Here is a 15,614-nt window from a genome sequence, read left to right as displayed (position 1 = left end):
GAAATGCAGGAGACGGTTACATCGCTGGGTTGGGAAGATCCCCTGGAGTAGGAATGGCAACCCAGACCAGTATCCTTGCCTGGAGAATCCCATGGACAGAGGAGCCTGGCGGGCTGCAATCCATGGGGGCGAGGCTTCAGTCCATGGGGTCGCAAGGATCAGACACGACTTAGCAACTCAACCACCACCCCCAAGGGCTGGTCAAGACATTCAGGCAAGGCTTTACTGGGGCTCCAGTGGCTACAGGAGGGAGCAAACGCAACAGCTTCACTGGCTCACTCCCCGAGGTGGGGACGAGCTGGTTGCTTACGTGGGATGAGGGTAGAGGTGCGTGCAGGGGTCAGGCTGGAGGGGGGCTTAGGTGTGCTGCCTGCCCCTGTGGGGGCGTCCAGGGCAGGGGTCATGTGCAGTACCCTGTTCTTGCTCCTGACGCCTTTGTAGCTCGTCGGTAATTTGCCCCAGCTGTGCCTGCCTGCAGTCATTTCCAGTGCCTTCCGGTTTCTTTGTATCTTGTTGCTCCAGGAGACGTTCGTCCAGGTACAAGCGCTGCAGGAAAGAGTCCCGCGTCCCGGGCCCCAGGCTCACTGCCACAGAAGACGGTCCTGTGGGCTCAGCAGTACCTGGACTGGGTCAGCCGGTCCTCTGATCACATGCTTGGGGAGCAGAGCAAGGTCCAGTTGCTATAGCAGTCTCTTAATGATTCTGTACTTTTAGCTAAGGCAGGGTTGCAAGTACAAGCCCTTAGGTTTATAAGCAGAATTGAAAATTATACCTAAAACTCCCTTTTAATATTGCTGAACCACAGGAGTCTGCTTTAGTACCTTACTAAGTGCGATGAACAGAGTTTTCCTTCCCTTAATTTTTTCTTCTCTTTGTATATTCTCAAGGATTGAAGCCACTGCCGCCACCCTCAGAATCTCTCTGAGACCAGAGATGTAAACAGTGGAGGAGGCAGAAGGGAGTCTGTTGTGACCTGGGCGGAACCCTGTACATACCTCACTTCTAAGTGAATTTGTGCAGGACAGTGAGCTTGGAGGGGAGGAGTTACTGGGGGGTGGTAGCTGCCTTTTCATAGAATCCAGGATAGACAAAACTGCTACCAACAACCACTTCAGGGTTCTAGAAACTGACCTGAGTCAGGCAACAAATTGAGAAGCATTTATTCCTTGTTTAAGTTTTTTAAAAACTATTTATTTTCTCATTTTTATTTTGGCTGCGCTGGGTCTTCACTGCTCTGCAGCATGCAGGGTTCTACTGTGCCAACCGGGGTCAAGCCTGCATCCCTCGCATTGGAAGACGGGTTCTTACCCACTGGACCACCAGGAAGTCCCAAGAAGCAATTTATGCTTGAAGACCTGCTCCTGGGTCAGACCAGCAGGAGTGGCCTCAGGCAGTGGCCTGGAGATGCATCTTGCCCCTGTGCACCCCTGCGGGGATCAGCAGCTTTGCCACCCTCGGTTCGGGTGGCAGGCAGAAATCCAGGGCTTTTTCAGCTGAAGGCAGTGAACCCGGTAGGCAGTGAATGGGGAAGCCTGCGGTTTTGCTGGTCTGAGCTCGAGGTCCCAGTTGAGATGAGCAGCAGACCCCTCAGAATGTAATGGGGGCCTCATGGGGACCAGAGCACCCCAGGAGGGCTGGCTTAACTGACTGGGGTCAGGGGCATGCCCGTGTGCACTTGATGCAGACCCGGGGAACCCAGGGTGCGGGCCGGGGGGACTCGCAGGGTGACGGGCACGTCTTAGGATCCTGGCGTTGGCTGCACAGACCAAACACTTGTCCCTGAGGACTGGGTAAAATAGAGAACACTGCCTTATACACACGTTTTTCTCTGTAACATCAAAGTGAAATAGATTAGACCGTGAATCGGGAACCATGGCTGCACGTCAGAACCACTCAGGGTGCTTCTGAAAAGGGAGCTGCTCCCCGCCCCCCCGCCCCGCCCTGCCCGCTTCTACTTAATTGTTTCCTAGGGGAAGGCCTAAGTCACAGGCGGTTTAGAAGCCCTTCAGGTGAGTCCCACCTGCAAGCATGTCCTAAAACCATCGCACCTGGTCAGGGTGCGGTCCCTGGCAGACCCTAGAAGCTGGGGGAGTCTGAGACGGGCGCTGAGCGACGGAGGAGGAGAGGAGACGGGCTTCTGAAGGCAGCCGGGGAGAGAAAGGCAAGAAAGTGCCCATGGGTGGGTGGGGGGGCTGCTGAAGAGGGGCCGCCGCTGAGCGGGGAGGGTCGGGGAGGGTGAGCGTAGTGGGGGAAGGGGACAAGGACTCGCTAAATGTCCTCTGTCACATGGCAGCCCGATGTGACCTTTTGGAGAGGAGGTGACCAGGGTTTAAGGTGAGGCAGGACAGGTTGGGTTAAAGATGGAGATGGGTTCAGGGTTAGGAAGGGTTGCAGCTGACCTCGTCCATCAGACACATGGGAGCCAGGCAGCGAGGGTGCGGGTTCCCGGCTCGGACTGTGAGTGGGGAACCCACGCGTTGGCAGCTGGGCTGGGGTGGGTCTCCTGTTCAGCTTAGAAGGTGAGGGCTGAGTAGGCAAACGTGAATTTGTAAAGTGACAGGGGGAAGGGACCCAGGTTCCGCAGTTAATGGGGGCGGCAAAAGTAGAAACCCAATAACTTTCAACTCAGGACAGTGAAACCCAGAGACACCCAGTGACACGCAGTCCCACTCCCCCTTGCCCGGGGGGTGACTGCTCCTCTTAAGGGTGACCGCACCCACGCCCCAGAGTTAAGCTGGGTCATCGTCTGTGGTCTGGCGGCTGGGAGAGAGGAAATGGCAGCCTTAGGACAGGAGCTCGCCAGGCACAGGTGTCATCTGGGAAGGGTCAGCGTTGAGACTGGGGATGTGCAGGACGCCTCCCAGGCCCAAAGTGGCAGCCAGGAACCGGCATGAGGCCTGCGTCCCACACAACCCTGATAGAGTTCCCGCCTCTTAAGCTCCCCATGTCCTTCTTAAGGATCAGAAGGGACAGAACATGGGGTGGGAGAGGAGAGAGCAGGAAGGAGGCGTTCAACATGGGGAGGGTTGGCTGAATTGTGTCCCCCACCCCCCCCCGGCCATGGGCTCTCGTGTGCCCACCCCAGCCAGCTCCCGGAGTGCTGGTGAAGGAAGACCTTTGAGGAGAGAGTGCAGCATTGGGCAGGAATCCATGTGCTGAACTAGGGCTGGGCCTCCGGCCCTGGTGGTCAGCAGTGAATTGAAGATGTTTCCTTTGGACCTCTTAGCCCAGCTCCTAATTGCAGGATGTGTTCTCAGGCACCATTCCACATTTTAGGGCCTTTAACTCATTCGTTACATATAATAACTCACTTAATGAGTTAAAATAATAGCCCCATGCCAGCTATTATGTTAAATGCTGATGCAATTATGTTAAATATGAATGGGTGGTAAAATAAAGACATTGTGATATATATGGGTTTTCAGAAAATAAACTAGCAGGAAATTATTTTACTAAACATTCTAATGTGGAACATACTCTTACCAGTAAGCAAAATTAATGCTATTCATGATTTCCTGCTGTGTCTGAGAGGTTTATCTGGTGCAAAGGCAACGGGGTTATTACCCCTGACACCTAAGGAGTCTGGGCTGTGCACAGGGACCCCCAGGGTGAGAGGCAGCTCTTACCCTTGAGGGACCGCGGACACTGAAGGGACAGAGTCGGGAGGCAGCCCGGCTGACTGTGCTTCCCGAGGCAGCACTGTGGCCGGGAGATGCCGGGGCTCCACCTGTCTGGATTGAGGGTCCCCAGGGCATCTCTCTCCGAGACTGTCACCGGGGCTTTGACGCTGGAGTTGGCGGAACCTCAGGTTGACCTGCCTCCAAAGCGGGTTTCTTAGCTTTTGCGTCAGCGTCATTGCTCGTTACGTTTTCCTTCAGAGATTTTGTAAGAAACATTCGATTACTTAAAAAATCCATTTCTTGCACTCCTCAGAGGTCCTCAGCTAGGCAGTGGCGACGTGTGACCCCAGCCCTCCATCGTACCTCTCTGCCCCTCTCCCGAATCCTTACCCAGCCCTGTCCTCCTCCAGCGTTTTAGCCGTGAGAAGGGACGTGGCACCAATCTGACGGGTCTGGCTTGACAGTGTCTGCATGGGCTCGAGGCAGGCGTGATGCACAGGGACCGCCACTCAGACACCCAGCCTGGGCTCCGGGGTCCCCTCCTCCTCACAGGGGCAACTTCCCCAAACGAGACGTTCCCTTTACCTGCTGCAAAACTGCTCCTCGACTCCACATAAAGTAAAAACTGTTTTGCAAAGAGCTGCAGGCTAATGACCTGCAGCCCACTATCAGATCAGCCGGGATCTCTGCAGAGCTCAACACCCTCAGAGTCCTGTAGGCCCATCTCACCATCCCCAGGGCCACGGACACCCCCAGGCCTCGCCGACTCAGGCAGGGCGAGATCAACTCAGCCCATCCTCCAAATGAGCAGAGGCAGAGAACTCATCACAGCCACCCCAACAGCCCCCAGTCTGCAGGGCCCAGACAGACGATGTGGGGGGCGGCCAGCCAGTGTGGAATCAACCCGCTGAGGGTTAACCCGGTGAGGCTAAGTGACAGCAAAGCAGCACAGCCCCAGCGGCTGAGGGCATTCCACTTGTGAGCTCACAGCCCCAGACCAGAAGGGGTAGAAAAACAGATTATACTCTCCCGCTGTTCCTGACCTCACCCAGGGTGCAGCCACAGGGCCAGGGATGACCCCGCTCAAGCACGGAGCCCCAGGATCCCATCTGAGGGGTGGGGGGAGTGGGGGGGGCAGTGTTAGCCACTCTTACCGTCTTCTCTCCCTTCACTGACTTTGTCAGTTTGTAGCTAAGACAGATGATAAAGCACATCAGCAGGCTTGCAGCCATCAGGAGGCCGCCCGCAACAGTGATCATAATCTTGAAGTCAAGCCTCTCAAGTATCATCTTGTGGCCAAGCGCACACCTGGGCAGAAAAGTGCCGGGAAGCACGTGAAATGTCCCCCCGCCCCGGGAAGCACATGAATGTCCCCCCACCCCGGGAAGCAGTGAATGTCCCCCCACCCCGGGAAGCAGTGAATGTCCCCCCACCCCGGGAAGCACGTGAATGTCCCCCCACCCCGGGAAGCACGTCAGTGTCCCCCCACCCCGGGAAGCACGTGAATGTCCCCCCACCCCCGGAAGCACGTGAATGTCCCCAGACCCCGCCTCCCCCCACCCCCAGCCGCTTAGCAATCAACCTCCATGGGCTTCCTTCAGTGGAGGGAGAGTTATCCCAAGCCACAGAGCCTTCTGCATGTAAAACGTGGGTAGATCTCCCTAAGCTGGTCCAGGGTGGGTGGAAGGTTTACTCCAGAGAGAAGGAAGGACCCACGTGGGAAGAATCTCTTTCACGGGCAGTAACGCAGCTGCACAGACGAACAGGCCTGTACTTGGGCCCATGGCTTGGCTCCCAAGCCCTGTGTGCATCCTAAGTCACTTCAGCTGTGTCCAGCCCTCTGTGACCCTACGGACTGTAGGCTCCTCTGTCCATGGGATTCTCCAGGCATGAATACTGGAGTGGTTTGCCATTCCCTTCTCCGGGGGATCTTTTCAGCCAAGGGATTAAACTGAGTCTCTCAAGTCTCCTGCATTGGCAGGCGGGTTCTTTACCTAGGAAGCCCTGAAAATACACTGAATTTTCAGAATCAAGTTTACAAATCTCCTGTGGGAATAACTAAGGGAATGTCTTCCCCCCCCCCAAAAAAAAGTTATGTGTACACTGCTGAGAATACGCGAACCCATCTAGTAAATGATACGTATTTTAGGGGGGAAAAGTGTCAATTTTTCCCACTGACAAATGGGTCATGCCACCTCAGTATTTAAGGAGATTCTAGAAACTCCCTTCCACACCCTTCTGCAGGCTCAGAGGTGGAGTGTCCTGCACAGAGGAGCCAGCCTCTCCAGGAACCAGGAGCTCCCATCCCTTGTTCTGTCTTTATTGTCGACCACACGCCTTGCTTGGCTATCTTTCCTCTGAAATCCAACCGAGTTCCTCAAAATCCAGTTTACCTGGAACGAGCAATTTAATCAAACACTCTGAGCCTTGAGAAGTGGGTCCCTTTAAAGGCTTGGTAATCCCTGGAGAGAAGAGAAGTGACTCCCGGAGAAAAGCCAACAATTCGAATGGTAGCAACACCTCCCTGAGTCCAGGCGTCCTGAGCTGCATGAAGCCAAATAAAAGCAAAATGAATCGTGGGGAACACAACGCTTCAGTAATGAATCCCCCCAGCCCCACTTCTGTGATTCTTGGAGGGACCTCACTGTCACCACGAGGAATACCTGACTTCCAGATGCGCCGTCTTGTGCCAGAGCTCAAGGGAGGGACGGGTATGTTCTGGGGCTTTGAGACCCGTTGGGCTGTGTGACATCAGCCCTCAGAACACCAGCTTCTGGTCACAAAGTTCTCAGTTCTGTCCCAGGTTTAGGTTTATTTTCACCGCCCAGGAAATGCAGAATGTCTGGGTAACAATTTTCGTCCTTTTGATCCAAGTCCAGAAGCTTTGCACATTCTTGTTTCCCCTAGAGAAAACGTTTAGGGTTTGTCTTCTGATGGACATAGTTTGAGATTTCAATAAAAAGCTGGAAGAAAACCTACCACGTACGGAGGTGAACAGTGTCCTCAGACCCGAAGAGTTCTGGCCACACAGTGGACACATGGTGTAGCCACTCAGATCTGTGTTCACTGACGTATTTTGATCTAGTTAAATCAGTTGATAAATGTAACAGACATAGATACTTGACATATGTAACTATATATATAGTTTTATAAATGGCTATACACGACTGAGCAACTTCACTTTCACTTTTCACTTTCATGCATTGGAGAAGGAAATGGCAACCCACTCCAGTGTCCTTGCCTGGAGAATCCCAGGGATGGGGGAGCCTGGTGGGCTGCCGTCTATGAGGTCGCACAGAGTCGGACACGACTGAAGCGACTTAGCAGCAGCAGCATATATAAATAAAACGTAATTGACACACATCAGAGTTTTATGTATGGTTATGTATGTTGTACAGAGAGCATGCAACAGACAGTATAGTTAAGAACTGTGTACTGACATTAACAAAGTGCTGTGCGATGAGAAGACACTAGAGTTTGGTTCTGGTCCTGATCGCATTTCTCTGATCACAAGGTACGGAGAGACTGCCAAGCCAGTCCCGCTAGAAGAGAGGGTTCATTTAGCTACAGGAGGCATCTTGCAGAAGCCCCAGGGACAGGAAGGGAGTGGGGTGGGCCTCCCAGGCACAGCTCCAAGGCCGTCTCCCTGGGCGTCTGTCTGTGTGAACGTCGCTTGTCACAGTCACATGGGAAGTATGTGAATACAAGATGCCTGCATGCACGACACTTTATGTAGCTTCACTCCACCTTTCATCTTCATGCTTTTTGTTTTACAGAAAGTTTTTAGCTTCCAGGCAAAAGCTAATTTCAAATTTAATAAAGAACGAGGCCACAGTTGAACATGTAAATGTTGTCTGGGTAAATGTGAGGATGATGAAGGGTTTGAATTATGGTGCTGGGGAAGACTCTTGACAGTCCCTTGGACTGCAAGGAGATCCAACCAGTCAATCCTAAAAGAAATCAACCCTGAGTATTCATTGGAAGGACTGATGCTGAAGCTCCCATACTTTGGCCACCTGATGCGAAAAACCGACTCACAGGAGAAGTCTCTGATGCTGGGAAAGATTGAGGGCAAGAGGAGGAGGGGCGACAGAGGATGAGATGGTTGGATGGCATCACTGACTCAATGGACATGAGTCTGAGGAAGCTCTGGGAGATGGTGAGGGACAGGGAAGTCCGGCGTGCTGCAGTCCATAGTGTTGCAAAGAGTCGGAGATGACTTAGCAACCGAGCGGCTGCCATAGTTATCGCTAAGTTTCAAGGCGCAGCAATAGTAGTCAGATGCTTTTCTTTTTCTTCAGTTGCTCTGTGAAGGGAGGTGGCGAGGGGGTTGGCTGAGGTTGCAGACTCAGGAATCAGAAGGAAGGCCTCAGGGTTGGGTGGGCACGCGGCCTGGCTGCCAGACCGCCGAGCCCTGGGGAGGGACCCTAAGGCCCTCACCCCGGGTGAGGCGGGTTGGAAATGCAGGTCAGCTGGGGCCTGTGGAACTCCAGGGTCGGGGGTGGGGGGGTGGTGGGCTTCATGGAGCAGGATCTGCTGCAGCTGCCAAGCAGGGAGGAGCAGTGTTTTTTTGTGGGGAGGCAGAAGGGAAGGAGGTGGGGACCTGCAATGACGTAGAGAAGGCAGCAGAGGCAGGCTCCCTGTGCAAACCAAGTCCCCAAAGGCTAATTGCCACCACGATTTTGTGGGCACCGCTTTTCCTCCCCTGGACACCCAGAAATAAGTCGTAGGCCCATTCTTGTTCCGAAGCCTAGTAATAGAACCACACTACTTTATTTTGAAGTCACTTTATTTACTTGTCGGGTGTGCTGGGTCTTTGTTGCTGTGTGGACTTCCCTCCAGCTGCAGCAAGCAGGGCCTACTGTCTAGACGTGGCCTGAAGGCTTCTCACTGCGGGGCTTCTCCCGTTGTGGAGCACCGGCTCTAGGGCACTGGGGCTCAGGAGTTGAGGCTCCTGAACTTGAGCACGGGCTCAGTAGTTGTGGCCCACAGGCTGAGCTGATCCATGGCACGTGGGATCTTCTCAGATCAGGAATCAAACTCACGTCTCCTGCATTGGCAGATGGATTCTTTACCATTGAGCCACCAGGGAAGCCCCAATATATATTTAATATATTTATATTTATATAAATAATATTTATTTATATTAATATAAATAATATTTAATATTTATATGAATATAACTAATACTTAGTATATTAATATATAATTATAATAATTAATAAAATATATAATTAATTATAATCACTTAATGTTATATCACATAATATATAATAATGTAATATATATGATATATTTTATATATTTAATTATATTTAATATATTTATATAATATATATTATATAATATAATTTAAATTAAATACATTTATATATAAATTTATATATATTAAATTTAAATATATATGTTCATATTTATATAATTATATATTATATGATATATTATTTATTATATAATATTTAACATTATACTATTATAATTATATAACTGACAATATATTGTATACCATCATATTAACATTAATATTTGATATCTACTGTAACGTTTATTTGCCCACTCCATCAGGTCCCAGCTGTGGCTCCAGGGGCTTCTGGCACACAGGCTCTCTAGTTCTCATGTGTGAGCTTAGTTTCTCCCCGGCATGTGGGATCTTAGGTCCCTGACCAGGAATCCAAACCTCAACCCCTGCATTGCAAGGTGAATTCCTAACCCCTGGACCACCAGGGAAGTCCCAGAATGATGTTGCTTTAAAGTGCTCAGAAGAGTTGAGAGGCAGGAGCCAAAACTGAAAGAACTTTGCACGTAACTGCTGGCCCAAAGAGCCGTATGTATAAATCTGGTCTTCCTTTTCCTTCACAACACACAAAGGAAGAAATACTTTAGTTCAGGGACATAAAAAAATGGTCTCAGGGTGGACTTTTATGGTTTGGATCTTTCGAAGTTGAGAGCAAATCTTTGGGCGCCTTAAGAAGTCCAGAATTTATATTGGCAACACTCAAAGAACCTCAAATATAGAGTTAGGCCATCATGGGGGATTTCTATAGTACAGCTGAATTCTACTCTTAGAGCTTTGGAAACATCTTAAATTTAACTTGTTGTGTATAGTCTAAATTCAAAAGTCATCCCAGTTGGAGTGAATTACACCTTTAGCCAGACGCGTGTCACGCTCTTCTCAGTGGTAAACTGTTCCAAATATATTGCATATTTTGTTGCTGAGGGATGTAACTGCTTTTGATGTTTTGTGAGTTGTGAACTCAAAAGTGTTAGTCTCTCAGTCGTGTTTGACCCTGTGACCCCATGGATTGTAGCTTGCTAGGCTCCTCTGTCCAAGGGATTCTCCAGGCAAGAAAACTGGAGTGGGTAGCCATTCCCTTCTCAGGGGATCTTCCCGATCCAAGAAATGAACTCAGGTCTCCCACATTGCAGGCAGATTCTTTATCATCTGAGCCACTAGGAAAGCCCCCAAACTCAAGTGGATTTATTCTATTGATGCTGACATTATACCAAATATTCAGGATAAGGAACTAATAAGGACAGCTTAAAACAATCCTGTGCTGTTTCAGAGCATGAAATTAGCATTTGGATCTTGAAATGAAATGAAGCAAAATTACAAAATATTAATTCATAGGACCGTAAGTTCAGTTCAGTTCAGTCGCTTAGTCGTATTCGACTCTTCGCAACCCCATGAATTGCAGCATGCCAGGCCTCCCTGTCCATCACCAACTCCCAGAGTTCACTCAGACTCACATCCATCAAGTCCGTGATGCCATCCAGCCATCTCATCCTCTGTGGTCCCCTTTTCCTCCTGCCCCCAATCCCTCCCAGGATCAGTCTTTTCCAGTGAGTCACTTGGGTAGAATTCCAGAGTCACAGTCAACCTAGGCTGTCTGAATTGGGATGAATTGCTTCAACTCTATTCTAGTTTCCTCATTTGTAAAAATGGGGCTAGTGGTGGATCTAGATGATTCTAAAACTCTGGATTAAAGAAGAATCCAATAATAAGCATCATGCTTTTTCTTTTTTCTTTAAAAAGAGAGGTTATATTGATCAGGATAGGAAAATGATTCGTGACAACCCATGGGCTCCTAACATATAAAAGAAAAATCTTTAGACTACAAAGGAAGGAGAAGAAAAATAAGATGTTTATGTGAAAAAGACTGCATGCTTTTTGTTGTTTTTGCTTTTGATGAGTCCTCATGGGCTTGGAGCCAATCACACTCTAACTGCAGCGAGGACATATGATAGAATCGATTCCTGGGGTCAAGTCTAGAGGTGATTCAAGACGTGTGGGACCATTCATGTGAGCAGAGGCTTCACTCAGCCAGGTGCTGCCAGTCCTGCTTTCTCTTGGAATCATGGCAGAGCATCATGGTTGGCTGGGAGCCCTGCTGAAAGCTGTCTCTGTTGTTTCCTGTCACTTAACAGTAATAAACCACTTTAAAACCTGTCTGGCCCTCAGAAAACCAACACTGGAGATACGACAATGATAAGGATCAGGCCCACTCAGAAGATGAACGAGGGAGAAGCTACTCCATATTGATTTCAGAAGGATCCCCTCACATCCCAAATCCCTGGACGTTGCCTTTTATGACCGAAGAAAGCTGTTCATTTACCTCTTCAAAGGGTTCTTCGTAATAGAAGACTTTCCAGTCTGGTGTTTCCTGTTGTCCTTAACTGGAATTTGTCAGATGCCCAAACTCTTAGACGCTGTCCTCAGTTACCGCTGGTCTATATAATGGCCAGCTTCCCAGGTGTGCAGCAGTAAAGAGTCTGCCTGCCATGAAGGAGACATTAGAGACACAGGTTTGATCCCTGGGTCAGGAAGATTCCCTGCAGAAGGAAATGGCACCCCACTCCAGTGTTCTTGCCTGGGAAATCCCATGGACAGAGGAGCCTGGCGGGCTGCAGTCCATGGGGTCGGTAAGAGTCGGACACAACTGACTCACTTCACTTTCACTTTTCACTTTCATGCATTGGAGAAGGCAATGGCACCCCACTCCAGTGTTCTTGCCTGGGAAATCCCATGGACAGAGGAGCCTGGTGGGCTCCGGTCCATGGGGTCAGAAAGAGTCAGACACGACTTGGTGACTGAGCACAGTTATATATACGGCTGTGGCAGATGATCCCATGATATGGAAAACTGTTAACTCCAAGCCCCCAAATTTGGTGCAACCACAGGTTTGCTTACCTCGTTGCTATAATCTAAAAACCGATGACTTCAAGAAAAGCCAGGCTTAACTTTCTTTGCAGGTGTTTGCGTTGATGTGAATAGAAATCCTGTCCTTGATCTTTATCCAGTGAAGATTCCCGAGGCTTTCCCCAGGAATAGAGCCACAAAACCATGCTATTCATCTAGATTCAGCGGACTACTCCTGCAAGACTCACCAGTCAGTCTTGTTCCTCAAAAGCAACACTTACTGAAAAGTTGAGGACAAACAGCAGATTCCTGACTCCCTTCAAATGGCTTATTTCTGTCTCAGAGCAGTGGCTTGATGTGTGTGACGTCGACCCCTCCAACCTGAACTCGTAAGGAGAAAGATGGGCAAATGGAGAGACCGAGGGTTTCTAGGAGAATAAGTCTGATTTATTTTACAAAAAAAACACAAAACAAAACAGATGCTTACTAACTGAAACAAATATGGCTCCTTAAAACTCAATGGGAAAAGCATTACGTGCGCTGTTAAATTACTTGATTGGAAAAGCCAATTTCTCAGGTAGAAAACATAATTCAGCAAGTAATTTCACCAAAGGGTAAAGAAAAGCATCCCGAGGAATCCGTCTGCCTTCCACTTTATCTAGGGCTCTGTAGCCACGTTCCCAACACTCACCATCTTGTCCCTCCACCCACACTGGCCCTGATTTCATGGGGAGACAGAAGGCAGCCATAGCCATGGGTCCAATCATGGGAGATGCCACTCACCCCCTGAAACCCAAGGACATGGAAATGATTCTGTGTGCGTGGGTATACTTGTCACTCGGTGTGTCCGACTCTTTGCAACCCCCAGCCTTCCTCTGTCCATGGGATTTCCCAGGCAAGAATACTGGAGTGGGTAGCCATTCTCTTCTCCAGGGGATCTTCTTGACCCAAGGATTGAACCTAAGTCTCTGGCACTGCAGGTATACTCTTTACCACTGTGCCACCTGGGAACTCATTAACCCCCAAATTAGGTATAATCAATGGATGTATCCAGGTTTTTTTTTTTATTTTTTATTTTTACTTTATTTTACTTTACAATACTGTATTGGTTTTGCCATACATTGACATGACTCCACCACGGGTGTACATGCATTCCCAAACTTGAACCCCCCTCCCACCTCCCTCCCCATAACATCTCTCTGGGTCATCACCGTGCACCAGCCCCAAGCATGCTGTATCCTGCATTGGACATAGACTGGCGATTCGATTCTTACATGATAGTATACCTGTTATAATGCCATTCTCCCAAATCATCCCACCCTCTCCCTCTCCGTCTGAGTCCAAAAGTCCGTTATATACATCTGTGTCTTTTTTGCTGTCTTGCATACAGGGTCGTCATTGCCATCTTTCTAAATTCCATATATATGTGTTAGTATACTGTATTGATGTTTTTCTTTCTGGCTTACTTCACTCTGTATAATCGGCTCCAGTTTCATCCATCTCATCAGAACTGATTCAAATGAATTCTTTTTAATGGCTGAGTAATACTCCATTGTGTATATGTACCACAGCTTTCTTATCCATTCATCTGCTGATGGACATCTAGGTTGTTTCCATGTCCTGGCTATTATAAACAGTGCTGCGATGAACATTGGGGTACATGTGTCTCTTTCAATTCTGGTTTCCTTGGTGTGTATGCCCAGCAGTGGGATTGCTGGGTCATAAGGTAGTTCTATTTGCAATTTTTTAAGGAATCTCCACACTCTTCTCCATAGTGGCTGTACTAGTTTGCATTCCCACCAACAGTGTAGGAGGGTTCCCTTTTCTCCACACCCTCTCCAGCATTTATTGCTTGCAGATTTTTGGATCGCAGCCATTCTAACTGGTGTGAAGTGGTACCTTATTGTGGTTTTGATTTGCATTTCTCTAATAATGAGTGATATTGAGCATCTTTTCATGTGTTTGTTAGCCATCCATACATCTTCTTTGGAGAAATGTCTATTTAGTTCTTTGGCCCATTTTTTGATTGGGTCATTTATTTTTCTGGAATTGAGCTGCATAAGTTGCTTGTATATTTTTGAGATTAGTTGTTTGTCAGTTGCTTCATTTGCTATTATTTTCTCCCATTTAGAAGGCTGTCTTTTCGCCTTGCTTATAGTTTCCTTTGTTGTGCAGAAGCTTTTAATTTTAATTAGGTCCCATTTGTTTATTTTTGCTTTTATTTCCAGAATTCTGGGAGGTGGATCATAGAGGATCCTGCTGTGATTTATGTCGGAGAGTGTTTTGCCTACGTTCTCCTCTAGGAGTTTTATAGTTTCTGGTCTTACATTTAGATCTTTAATCCATTTTGAGTTTATTTTGTGTGTGGTGTTAGAAAGTGTTCTAGTTTCATTCTTTTGCAAGTAGTTGACCAGTTTTCCCAGCACCACTTGTTAAAGAGATTGTCTTTACTCCATTGTCTTGCCTCCTTTGTCAAAGATAAGGTGTCCATATGTGTGTGGATTTATCTCTGGGCTTTCTATTTTGTTCCATTGATCTATATTTCTGTCTTTGTGCTAGTACCATACTGTCTTGATGACTGTGGCTTTGTAGTAGAGCCTGAAGTCAGGCAAGTTGATTCCTCCAGTTCCATTCTTCTTTCTCAAGATTGCTTTGGCTATTCGAGGTTTTTTGTATTTCCATACAAATCTTGAAATTATTTGTTCTAGTTCTGTGAAAAATATGGCTGGTAGCTTGATAGGGATTGCATTGAATTTGTAAATTATGTTGGGTAGTATACTCATTTTCACTATATTGATTCTTCCGATCCATGAACATGGTATATTTCTCCATCTATTAGTGTCCTCTTTGATTTCTTTCATCAGTGTTTTAGAGTTTTCTATATATAGGTCTTTAGTTTCTTTAGGTAGATATATTCCTAAGTATTTTATTCTTTTCGTTGCAATGGTGAATGGAATTGTTTCCTTAATTTCTTTTTCTACTTTCTCATTATTAGTGTATAGGAATGCAAGGGATTTCTGTGTGTTGATTTTATATCCTGCAACTTTACTATATTCATTGATTAGCTCTAGTAATTTTCTGGTGGAGTCTTTAGGGTTTTCTGTGTAGAGGATCATGTCATCTGCAAACAGTGAGAGTTTTACTTCTTCTTTTCCAATTTGGATTCCTTTTATTTCTTTTTCTGCTCTGATTGCTGTGGCCAAAACTTCCAGAACTATGTTGAATAGTAGCGGTGAAAGTGGGCACCCTTGTCTTGTTCCTGACTTTAGGGGAAATGCTTTCAATTTTTCACCATTGAGGATAATGTTTGCTGTGGGTTTGTCATATATAGCTTTTATTATGTTGAGGTATGTTCCTTCTATTCCTGCTTTCTGGAGAGTTTTTATCATAAATGGATGTTGAATTTTGTCAAAGGCCTTCTCTGCATCTATTGAGATAATCATATGGCGTTTATTTTTCAGTTTGTTAATGTGGTGAATTACATTGATTGATTTGCAGATATTGAAGAATACTTGCATCCCTGGGATAAAGCCCACTTGGTCATGGTGTATGATCTTTTTAATGTGTTGTTGGATTCTGATTGCTAGAATTTTGTTGAGGATTTTTGCATCTATGTTCATCAGTGAAATTGGCCTGTAGTTTTCTTTTTTTGTGGCATCTTTGTCCGGTTTTGGTATTAGGGTGATGGTGGCCTCATAGAGTGAGTTTGGAAGTTTGCCTTCCTCTGCAATTTTCTGGAAGAGTTTGAGTAGGATGGGTGTTAGCTCTTCTTGAAATTTTTGGTAGAATTCAGCTGTGAAGCCGTCTGGACCTGGGCTTTTGTTTGCTGGAAGATTTCTGATTACAGTTTCAATTTC

The sequence above is a fragment of the Ovis aries genome, chromosome 22 (assembly GCF_016772045.2).
Source record: "Ovis aries strain OAR_USU_Benz2616 breed Rambouillet chromosome 22, ARS-UI_Ramb_v3.0, whole genome shotgun sequence".
Lineage (NCBI taxonomy): Eukaryota > Metazoa > Chordata > Mammalia > Artiodactyla > Bovidae > Ovis > Ovis aries.
Note: the sequence above shows the minus strand (reverse complement) of the source record.